A 12,175-nucleotide genomic window follows, 5' to 3' on the forward strand; every position below is an offset into this window, starting at 1 on the left:
AGAAATTCAAAAAGACTCCCATCTCAACATTTATATGTTTCCCTTACTTATCCCTCCTCCATTAGCTGCCACATCCCCAGATATAAAAGAACAAAATATATTCTCCACAAATCCATAACATTATTTTTTATTTATGCACAAAAGCAATGTCTGCCTTTAAGATTAGGGTAGACATGCGCCTAATTTGAAGCACACAATATCCCGCCACTGATCCAGTTACCATCTGAAATTTCTGCATTACCCACTTCTCATGGTTAAAGTATGAAAAGACCCTTTTAATATATGTTTCAGTTGGAAATAAACCAATGTCAGCCTAAACTTTAATTTTTCTTTCAACAGCCGGCCTCAAGTAGGATAATTTTCATCAGGACCATACCTAGACAATTACCACACACTGAGGCCTATGAGACACATGCTGAATGCCAAGCTCCACATAGGGAAGGGAGGGGTACCTAATTCTGTGGGATTTGTACTTAATTCTTTAGGCAAAGGGGAGAGGCCTTAATGGATTTTAAGCAGGGTGATGACCTAATCAGAACTGAAATTTAGAATGATTGTTCTTGAAGCTGTGCTGAATATGGATTTTTTTTCCCTGGGGGTAGGGGCAGGGGGAAGACCAGAGAGGAGGCTAGAGGCGATTAGGAAACTATTAAGAGCAATCCAGGTGAGAAACAAGTAGAAGGGGTGTGGAGGCTTGGGATAGGATTCGGAAGGTAGAGTTAGCTGAACTCAACAAATAAATCAATGTGGAGGCTGGGAATGCTGTTAAATTATAAAGTGTGTTAAATATGGGTTCTTGACTTGTTGAAAAAGACCAGCTAATGACATGCTCTCTGCTCTGGATTATCTGCAGAGGTAGACCTGGAGCTAAAATAATGGAGCAAGAAGCCATGAACACTAAAGGAGGTGATGACAAAGTTCAAAAAGATGGGTCATTTCTGAAAAAACAAAGGTCATGGTCAAAAGCTCAAAGACAACAATTTGCACTAGAAACCCTCTCTGCACTATTAATTGTCCTCCAGAAGGGCCCACTTACTACCAGGTGTTCTTTTACCCTTTACTCTTATCCCATTTGACGCAGAATTATCAAACATGCAAGGTCTCACACTACTCCAGTCTCCGTCAAGGTATCAATCAGGTATGAGAATAACTTCTAGAAATTTATCCCACTGATATGCTAGTACTCAAGTGAAATGACAACGTGTAAGCTTGCACATTAAAGCACTTTTTGTTAATATCAAAAGGTTGAAACAGCCTACAAATCTACCAAAAGGGAACTAGATAAATAAATTATGATAGAGTCCTATGATGGAATAGTATGCCAAGTTAAAAACAAAGAAGCAACTTTATATGCTGATATGGTGTTAATTCCATAATAATTAAATTTTAAAAAGCAAGCTTTATTTGCATTTCAAAAACAGAGAAAATATATACATATTGTTTTTGTTAAAAAAAAAAAATTGGCTGTCTCCAGAGAGGAAAACGGTGTATCAGAGGGCAACAGCGAAAGGAAAAGGGTTACTGGGGGCGGGGGGGGGGTGGGGGGCGGTGTTCCATACACATTAGGGAGTAAATAAACACCAGAAGTCAACGTATCTAAGAAATACGAACTCCGTCAGAAATGTCAGCAAAGAAAAATCCCAAACAATTGCTGTGGAACAGGACTAGAAAGCAATAGTCCAAATAGAAACAAGAAGACAGAGAGCTCCAGGAAGGGACCCATAAATCTGATAGGTCTGATTATGTGGAAAAATCTTACTGAGAAAGGGTTGGATTATATAGAAATAGAAATTCATATATGGAAAAACTAAGCACATTCTTTTTTCTTAAGTGAGTTTATTATTAACTCCAAGATTTTAAAAAATTCTACAAGTAAGGAACCATATTCATAATACACGTGCTTGGCTCAGCAGTGAACAAGATTTACACAATAATAAATACATACTAAAATGCAAACGAAATGTGAGAATTATATTGAGACATCTATTGGGAAGTCAAGAAATGTAGGGCAGGGCTTCCCTGGTGGCGCAGTGGTTGAGAATCTGCCTGCTAATGCAGGGGACACGGGTTCGAGCCCTGGTCTGGGAAGATCCCACATGCCACGGAGCAGCTGGGCCCGTGAGCCACAATTGCTGAGCCTGCGCGTCTGGAGCCTGTGCCCCGCAACGGGAGGGGCCGCGATGGAGAAAGGCCCGCGCACCACGATGAAGAGCGGTCCCCGCACCGCGATGAAGAGTGGCCCCCGCTTGCCGCAACTGGAGAAAGCCCTCGCACGAACCGAAGACCCAATACAGACAAAAATAAATTAATTAATTAATTAAAAAGAAAATCCTTAAAAAAAAAAAAAAAAAAAGAAAGGTAGGGCAAGGGGTATGTGTGTGAAAAAGCTTAATATTTATCTACCATAATGGACAGTCAGTAGGTAATGTCAAATATTGATACATTAAGAAATAGCAGTATAAGCAGATTATTTCAAAAGGTAAATATGGAAAGAAACATCTAAAAGAGGTGAAAGTGGTTGTCTTTACGTAGCAGGACTGGGGGAGATGAGGGTTGAGTGGATTTCTGTTGCTGTTGTAAAATGTTTAATAGCCTTACTTAATTTTATTTACATGTAAGTCAGGGGGAAGTACAGGATTTGGAATGAGACTGCTTAGATTTGAATCTTGGCTCTGACATTTCACTAGCCTTGTAGATAGAGGCAAATTACTTACTCTTTCAATTTTCCTATCTCTAAAGTAGGGGAAAAATAATATGCACCTCATAGAGCAGCTTTGAAAATTAAATGATTAATTGATGTAAGTTGCTTAAAATATGCCTGGCACATAACTGCTCAGTAGTAAAACAGTAACTAAGGACTAATACTTCTTAAGACAATAAATATTAACTACTGTTACTTGATAAAAATATAAAGGTGTTAATAACTAAAATATTTTTTAAACATATAAGCCACATATTAAAGTCTGCTCCTTTTGTGAGGAAACTTTTTTTTTTTAAGTTAATACTCCCAGGTACTAAGTAGGACTTTATTTCTTTAGGCTACAATCTTCACTTTAATCCATAGTTGGAAGGGGGAGAAGACCCATGAAAAATTCCAGTCATAGTAAGAGCTTAAATTGGAATCTGAAGATAAATTTTAGTTAGATTGGCCAAAACGGGAGGGAAGAGAGTTCCAGGCAGGGAGAATGACGCTTACAGAGACCTAGAGGCAGGAGGAACTTGGCAATAAAAAAAAAGGCTAATAGAACTAGAACAGAGAGTGATGATGCGAGAGGTGTGCTCTGGGCAGGAACTAAATCATGCCAGGCCTTTAGGCCACGTTAAGGAGTTTGACTTATCCTGTTAAGCAGGGGGTAACAAGACCAAATATTTTGAGAAGATCCCTCTGGGTGCAGTGTGAAGAATCAATTAGAAAGAAGTTCAGATAGGCAACAGGGAGGACCTTGCCAAAGTCCAGGCAAAAGATGATGATAGTGCTAGGAATAGAGAAAAGTAAATGGATTTGAGAAATATTAATTAAGAGGTAAAACTGACAGAACTTGGAGAAGGGAGACTCCTAGGAAGGAATCTTTTGCCTTTTTTTTTTTTTTTTTGGTCTAGTCTAATTAAATTATATTCTTCAGGTAAAAGCTGACCTCCTAAACTTCTCACCAATACTAATGTACTCAATTGTAGAATATTGGCAAACAAAAGCTGTAAGACATTTCAATCACAAAGTTAACTTTTCACTTCTAAATGGTAAAACCCAGATCTTGGAACAGAGGCACAAAAATAACATCACAAAGGAATGAGATGGAAATAACAGCAACCTAAATTAAATAGCCTAATTAATTAAGTACCGTGAAACAAGTCTCCTACTTCCCAGTTTGCTGCCCATAAAAAAGGCAAATATGCTGCTGCGCAATGCCTCTCCCCTTCCTGTGCCACTTTTACTCTAATATTTTTACTCTACAATAGTCTTAGAGGAAAGAGAAATTTTACATGCTCCGCAAATAATCTACAAGTTGTGTGTGTGTACACAGGTGAAAAAGCAGACTGTATTATATCACATATGTAAGTCACATGATAAAAGGATACCTCACCCAGCTCAGGTGTATGTGGAGGAACGTTGGTTGGGTTGTGCAGTGTCCTCAATGAGGTGAGACCTCAGTTGACTCTTAAGAACCGGAAAAAATTATAAAGATAAGAGGAAAGGAGCTCTCAGCGGTGGAGAGTAACAACAACAACAATAGAAAAAAAACAATGAAATCTGTTGTTGGAATAAAAAATTTTGGTTTACGGAGTATAAATCCGCAGTTAAACAAGGGTCATATACCGTGGGACCATTTTAAGGGCCATAGGTTCTCTATCCTGTGAGCTATGAAAAGTCAGTACATGACTTGAAGCAGAGGAGAGAGAAGTTCAGGTTTACATTTTTAAAGAGATCCATCACCTCAGGGGTTCTGCTGAGGATGGATTTAAGCTTAACACTATCCACTGAGATATCAGGTAGCAGGTGACTGTGGTACCAAAGTCAAAAGTTGATGAAACCCTGAACTAAGGCAGTAGAAGTAGGAGAGGAATTTGTGAAAATAGGTAGAAAACCTTGAGCAGACCCGGTGATCTGATAGTTGTGGAAGTTAAGAAAAGAGTAGGGCTTCCCTGGTGGCGCACTGGTTAAGAATCCGCCTGCCAATGCAGGGGACATGGGTTCGAGCCCTGGTCTGGGAAGATCCCACATGCCACAGAGCAACTAAGCCCGTGTGCCACAACTACTGAGCCTGCATGCCACAACTACTGAAGCCCATGCGCCTAGAGCCTGAGCTCCGCAACAAGAGGAGCCACTGCAATGAGAAGCCCGATCGCCACAACTAGACAAAGCCCGCGTGCAGCAACGAAGACCCAATGCAGCCAAAAATAAATAAATAAATAAATTATTTTAAAAAAAAAGAAAAGAGTAAAAAATGACCTCTGGATTTCTGGCATGACACCTGGATGATAGTACAGATCCATTACCCATTCTCCAACATCCCAGGAGCCTAATGTGTTTCAAAATTCAGAATATTTTGGATGTTAGAAAGGAGATATGGTTTACACACCCAATATAACAGTGTACCCCCCAGCAGGGCCTGGGACGGTACCATGTAATCAAACACAGAACTATTTCTGCAGCAAGACACATCCTCCAAGCAGAGTAGATGATAAATAGCTTCCTGACAGTTCTCTCAGGTTTTACAGCAAATGCATTCAAGTTTTGCTGAAAAATGAGTTAACCAAAAAAATTTTTGCTATCAGAGATTTTTTGGTTTTGGAATTGTGGATAAGAAATGGTAAATGTACTAATACTCATAAATAAAATACAGGAAGTAAAACATTGTTTTTTGTTGTTGTTGTTGCTGTTTTGATGGGATAAAGTTTCTTGTTTACACATGTAAAATCTCAGGTAATTATGACATCTTAAAGATGTCCAGCAGGCAATGGGATAGATGAGATGAGCAAACTAGTTTGGGCAGTTTGAAACAATTATAGGGAAAAAAGTGTAGCTGGGAAAATAATCTCTATTTAGTGCCAAAAAATATGAGCCCAACCCAGAGAATGACTGAAGGAGACTTCATCGAATTTCCAGTAGTCACTAATGACCTAGAATTCAGAGTCCTACTTGTCTCTGCTTAGCCATAAGTTAATGCACTTTGGTCTTTTGCCTTTCCTGGCATTGATTTGAATTCATTGTTGCTATTGGCAGTATATTAATTGTGTTAAGATTACCCAAATCATATAAAACTAATTATTCTGATACTAACTAGATGCATAATTAGATAGGTGATTGAAAATACTTCCTTCTCAATCAGATTTTATAATCATAAAAGATCTGGCATACCAAATGTATTTTTACACTTTATGGACCAGAAAATTGAATATGTCTGAAGATGATTTGGGCATTGATCATTTCCAAAATATTAAATACATCAATATTTTCTTTTGGAGAAAAATTCCTTTTACCAGGAATCTGAAGGCATGTTAAAATTAAAAGCTTCTATGGAAGGCTTAATCATCCAATCAGAGCTTCCAAGCCTACATCCCTACAGGTCCTAGGGATCTAATGTCTTAATTTCTCAATCTTTTTTGGGGGGTGAGTGGTATGATTCCCACAATATGTCTCATATTTGTTTCATAGTGAAAGAAAAATATATATTAACAGACTACAAACCAAGTAATAAACTTGCCTGTTTAATGATTTTTTTCAGACTCCACCCAGCATTATAACTCAGCCATAAAATTTAGAACTTATAATAGAGCTGGACAGAATTTTTTCTCTCTCAAACTTTCACTTGATAATATTTGGTATTATCAAGATTATACCTGGTAACTTCAAAATCCCTTCAGAAAAACCTTTTCAGTTTTTCCTATCCCCAAACATACTATAATATGCTGAGAACCCATTTAAGATACAATAATGTACAATAAGATTTCACACAGTTCTTAATGTTTGAGAGTTTTAGTCTAGCACCAGATCCTAGAGTCTCAAGCCCTCCAATAAATGTTTAATAAGGATTATAGTATAATTTTATATATTTTTAAAAGTACAGTTTGATTTTCTATCCTGTGAATGCATGGGTGTGTGTGTGTGTAAGACACAGTAAACTGGCAGAAAAATCAGCCTTAAAAAAAATGTAAATTCAATAGGCTATCGCTATTTTTATTGTAGGTCCCAGCCCATTGTGGTCAGAAAATCGATGAAAATCAATGTAGTGTTTTAAGACCAACGTTTTTTAAAAGTAAATAATAGAGAACATCCATGCTGTAGGATTAAGTATTGTTTTGTAAACCTTGTTTCATTTATATACACACATACTTGAGTGTATTGTGTTGAGGAATAGAATGCATTTCTGAGGATTGCAGTCCAAAAAAAAAAACAGTTTAAAAAACACTGATGTTAAGGAAGTGTGCTTGCCAACCAAAAATCTAGAGTGTTGCAAATGGAAGGATGACCCTGGGTTGCTGCCTCCTAAAATATATTTTAAGCCAATATAATAAAAGATCAGAAGACTAAATTATGTTGTCCGAGTTGACTCAAAAAAATTAACCGTGGCTCTGAAATACCAAGAAAGGATTAAAAATCTCAGTCCACATGGCATCTTCTATACACGTGTGATCCACAGTGACAGGTGAAGAATGATGGCCTCACTCAATCTCCCTGGAGTCAGGCATCATCTGGACAAGTAGAAATTAAGGTAAATCAGAGCTGGACAAAGAACAATTGACTATTCTGTAATTACAAAGGCCTTACAAACTATATGAAAGACAACAAGGTAAACATCTTATGATAAATGAGAATGTAGGTGGTGAAAAGTACAGATAACATGAGTCATGAGTCAAGCCACTCAAATAATAATGCCATGTCTACCACTAAGTTGCTGGGTGAACTGAAGTTAGAATATCTCTCTCAGCTTCAGTTTATCGCAAACTGGATGGGTTGATTAGATATCCAAAGTGAGAAGGGGATCCTAAGAAGGCTAGGGCTAGAAGAGATTCCTGATTTAAGTCCTCATTATCTTAATCTAGGGAAGTATTATTTTTCCTATTTTACAGATAGTTTAACTGAGACACCCTGTTACTCTAGCTAATGCAAATATGTTACATTTCTCCCTAAAATTAAGGGTAATCTAATAACATCTGGCCCAATAATCAGTGAAGATTAAATTAATACCCTACACTCAGAGAGCAATACCTACATCTAATTTTTAAATAGTATTTAGCACATATATCTCTCCGTATGGAGACAAGGTTAAGAGGACAGGTGAGGCTCTTTTCAGAAAAACAGAAAGCACTGGTTAAAGGTATCATAAATAATTATGTCCTATTGTGCTGCGGTTGACTTTTTAACTTTGATTGCACCTTTAAAAAAAACAACTATATGTGTTTCCTAAGGCATTTTATGTTAAGTGTGCAATTTAAAATATATTTTTAAAAATTAGCAAAGGTAGTACTAAACAAATATAGGCAGTGAGATTGCCATTTATTATTAAAATTTCTATGTAAAAATGTTAGTTAAAGCAATGCAAAAAGAAAGCTGCTTGGTACAAGCTCTTCAGAATGTTTTAACTAATATGTATGCTAGACTTCAGATATTAAGAGTTAAGTTTAAAGAAGTCTATTTGTAGGGTATGACTTTAACCTCATGTATTTTAGACACAAACTCAAAGAAAAATATACAGTAAAAGAAGCAACAGGTTTTCCCACAACCAGAAATTCTCAAATAAATGATTTTTTTAACAATACAATTTGAATTTAAGTGTCTTCATTATGTGGTATAACTTTTACAGCAAGTTATGTTCACTTAATAAGGTTTTCTGAAAACCAGAAAAATTGGTAGCTCCATGGAGTTCTAAAAGCAGAAATAGTTATTTGATAAATTTGAAGTGAGGTGTTTGGATGAATATTTGAGAGAGAAGGAAGTGCTTTGATGGGCTTTGAAAGAAAAGGAAATAAAGTCTAAGGTAAGCACCAGTTTCACCCTCAATTCTTAGGCTTCAGAAAAGCCTAATTAGGCAGGGAAAGGAATTTGGGCCTGGCACACCCAGGTTCAGACGTGGCAGGTTTCTGAAACAAAGTTTTTTTGAACCTTTGACTCATATGCCACAGGCAGACCAAAGCCGCGATAGGCAGGGCGTTTAGTCAACAGGTCCTTCAACGAGATGGTGTGCGGTTGGTGAGTGGCAGTTAGATTTCCTCCTGCCACGAAGAAAATAACTTCTCGATCAAACCGGAAAGTGGGCGCAGCTCTGTCTTAGGGAGCGCACCCGGAAAAGTACAGAGACCAGAAAAAAAAAAGAGAGAGAGAGAGAGAAGGATGTCCGCGTCCCGACCGCAGAGCGCCTTCCAAACCACTCGGAAACCATTTGAACGGCTCGGGCGGCTGCGGTTTCCAGCCTAGGACGGTCTGGGGTCCGGCTGGGAAAGTTGCCTGGCCAAGCCGTGCCCTTCTCGCCGCGGGCTCGCCCCTCCGGCCCCCGCACCGGGGCGGCAGGAGACCAGCAACCTGTGAGCCCGAGAGGAAGCCCGCAGCCTCGCGCCCGGCCCTGCCCCTCCCACCCCCCACCCCCACCTCGGTCACCCTCGCAGGGACCAGCTCGCGGCCCCCAGGACTTCGGCCCGGGTCCGGCTCTTCTGAAGCCTCCTTACAGAGACCGACAGGGGGCACTGCGAGTGACAGGCAGGACAGGGCAACCCCCGGAGCGCCACCTCCTCCCCGGTCTCGGGAGTCCCTTTCGGCCTCTCCCGAGGGGCAACTGAAACATCGCTCTCGAGACCATCTCCAACCGGCCACCGGGACCTTCCCCGTCTCTCCGCCACGTGAGCCTCCGCGTCTGTCCGACACCCCCCCCGACACACACACACACACACCTCCGACGCTGCCCAGGGGCAACGGGTCCCCCGCCCCGACCCGAGCGCCGGCCCGCCGAGTTACCTGGCGGGTGGGCAGGGCAAGGCGGCGGGAAGCGGCGGCCGGGCGGGCGCTGGACGTGGGCCGGGCGCCAGGTGCAGGTGGCGGCGGCGGCTCCGGTGTCTGTCGCTACAGTTGCCGATTAGTCCAGCTCCTCCTCCGCCGCCGCCTCCTGCCTTCCCGCTGGGCCTCCGGCGTTGCCAGGGAGAGGCCGAACCGAGGCTCAGCTTCCTCTCGGAGTCTCCCAGGTGAGCTCCAGCCTGCGACGTCGGCAGGGGCGAGGCCCCCGTCCCGCGCCTGCGCGCCGGCCTCCCGCCCCGCCCAAGCCCTACCTGAGCGCTCCAGGTGAGGACCGAGGACCGCGCGCGGGGCAAGGGCGCCGTCCCGGGCCGGGCGCGGCCGCTGCGCGGCTCCTCTCTCCGCGGGAGGCGAGGCTGGTTCTCGGCGCGAGGCGAGCCTCAGCCCGTCTGCCCCGGGGAGTCCTGCGCTGACCTGGTGGTAGGGGTCACCTTGTAACCAGAACACGGTCTGGGTCCTTAGGGAACCAGAGGGTCTAGATTTCCCTCACACACACTTCCCTTCCTCTGCGTTTTGCCAAAATGAAGGGGTGCGCTGCCCGGAGATCCGGGGGCCCCGTGCCTCCGAGGACCACCTCATGACGGCAGCAGTGGTTGGCTCGTAGGGTTTCCACGAGCAGGGTTCAGCAGCGTCTGTCACCACTTAGGTTCGTGAGCTATTGGGTGAGCCTCCTTCCCATGCAGTCTTGATTTCATCACTTGACTCACTTCAGCGCAGCTAGTGGTTTCCGTTTCTGCAAGCGCGCGCTCTGGTAGGGGCGCCTCACGTCCAAAGGAGGAGCCTCCCTCGTCCAAAGAAGAGCCTCTGGTATTTGGCAGAGCCTCGCGAATTTGGGGGGCACCACCCCTTCCTGAGTTGCTATCGAAAGGCAAACCAATTCCCAGATGAGAGGGAAAGCAGCGACAATAGAGAAAAACCCGCGGTCCTTGTTTGAAAAGACACTGTGGTTTCCTAGAGAGGGCTTGCTTCTCCTGCTGGTGTGCTTAAACCCAACATCTATTGGGAAGGTGAGAACGCAGACTCTAGGGAGATGGTGGGGTTTGCCGTTGTTTGTAAGACCAAAAAAAAATTTAATTCCTTTCTGTTTGTCTTCCTTCTGCTGTTCTGAACAAACATTGACACACCCGGAACCAGGACTTAAAATGACCTTTCTACTTTCCTATGAACTTATTAATTTATTTGGCTCTATCTTCAATGTTCACAGGAATATAAATACGAAAAGAGCTGCAAATGTTTTAGTGGCATGCTTAATTACATGTTGGCAGATTTTCCATAAAGTTTGCCTGTGGCCTTCCTCCTGTATTTTGACACATACTCTTATGGTTCCCATTTATTGGTATATTAGTGTTATGTGTGACCTAAAGTTAAGGTTTGGAAATACTGGTTAGTACAGTATCAACAGGTGTAGCTTTAGGACTCAGCTAGTCTGACATTGGTTTTAGCATCCACAGTACTATTTTATATTACACTCATGAATTGGATTTAAAACTTTAGTTAGTTGTTTGTTTTGTATATTATGGTTACTTTGCAAGCATCAAGGAACTATTATATGTTTATGACATTTTAATATCAGTACTTACCTGCAATTTTTAAGCTCTCCCTCTCTTCCCCCCAAAAGTTCAGGAGCTACTTATGTGCATTACCATACCAACTGGATAATATTTGTCCGTAGAGCCGTAGCTAAAAACACTACCTAAATTCCACACCACCCTCCTCTTTCTTAAAAAAATTCTGCCACTTTCTTTGTTGTTTGCTTTTAAATGTAGATTAGAGTGTTAGTCTTTGGGAAATTTGGGAGAAATCCTAAATGTATAACCAAGGAGTATCTGTATCTCTTGTTTTGTACTACTCATCCCTAAATGAAGCAGGAGCCAAAGCCTATCACATTTTTGATGTCCCACCAAGCAAAGAGCCAGAATTTTCACTGACAGAGCAGAACAGAGCAGATGAATATAGAATAGCAATCTGGAATCCAAGGACTGAAATGCATTGACAGCAAGACTAGTAAAGCCAAATAATAACTGAAACGAGAAGCTAGGGGAGACCTATAAAAAGAGAGAACAAGCAAATAGGACCAAAATGCTGCATGAGTGAAAAAAAAACAGGAAAAATATAAAAATCAGAAATTACTAAAAATTGACTGTCAGTTTTATGATGAAGACAGATAATTTAAATAAGGAAAACAATATTTCTGTGTCTGGCATACCTATTAGCGTTACGTGTACTATTTCATTTCATTCTGAAAGCAAAGTCTTAAAATTAATGAAAGTTATTTACTTAATAATAAAATTAAAATGCTGCAGGCCCAGAGAAAAATATTGTCATGCTGAAATGTTTAATGTACTAAATGCAATCAGTTGAAAGTATCATCCTATTCAAAATTATGGAATAAAGAATTTGTTTTATAAAGGGGAAATAAGTATTTCATCATAAAATAAAACCCAGGAGACTTAGTGTAGACATGCTTCTCAGAAACAAGCTTATTTTAATACTACATGCTTGGCATAAAATGGCAGTTAAGATAGAAAACCATACAGATTTTATACAGGAAGGAAAACAGACATTCTCTCTCCCGCCGGCCCCCCGCAGGAAAACACACACACACACACACACACACACACACACACACACACACACACAGAGGACTAACCACAAATGCTCGTTTATATGGGT

The 12,175-nt window shown here is 41.2% G+C and overlaps 1 protein-coding gene across 3 annotated transcripts in view; it reads right to left on the reverse strand.

Annotated features, from left to right (window-relative positions):
- Window positions 1–10,170, reverse strand: part of GALNT3 (polypeptide N-acetylgalactosaminyltransferase 3) — a 46,462-nt gene extending 36,292 nt beyond the window's left edge. The window contains exon 1 of one of the 3 annotated variants that reach the window (XM_057551978.1): window positions 9,757–10,170. The gene's annotated coding sequence lies outside the window, so the exon portion shown is untranslated. Of the gene's footprint in view, window positions 1–4,082; window positions 4,098–9,448; window positions 9,576–9,756 lie in introns of those variants that run through there. The other 2 variants (XM_057551979.1, XM_057551980.1) reach the window with 2 other exon arrangements.
- Between the last annotated feature and the right edge of the window lie 2,005 nt (window positions 10,171–12,175).

The sequence above is a fragment of the Balaenoptera acutorostrata genome, chromosome 8 (assembly GCF_949987535.1).
Source record: "Balaenoptera acutorostrata chromosome 8, mBalAcu1.1, whole genome shotgun sequence".
In the NCBI taxonomy this organism is placed as follows: domain Eukaryota; kingdom Metazoa; phylum Chordata; class Mammalia; order Artiodactyla; family Balaenopteridae; genus Balaenoptera; species Balaenoptera acutorostrata.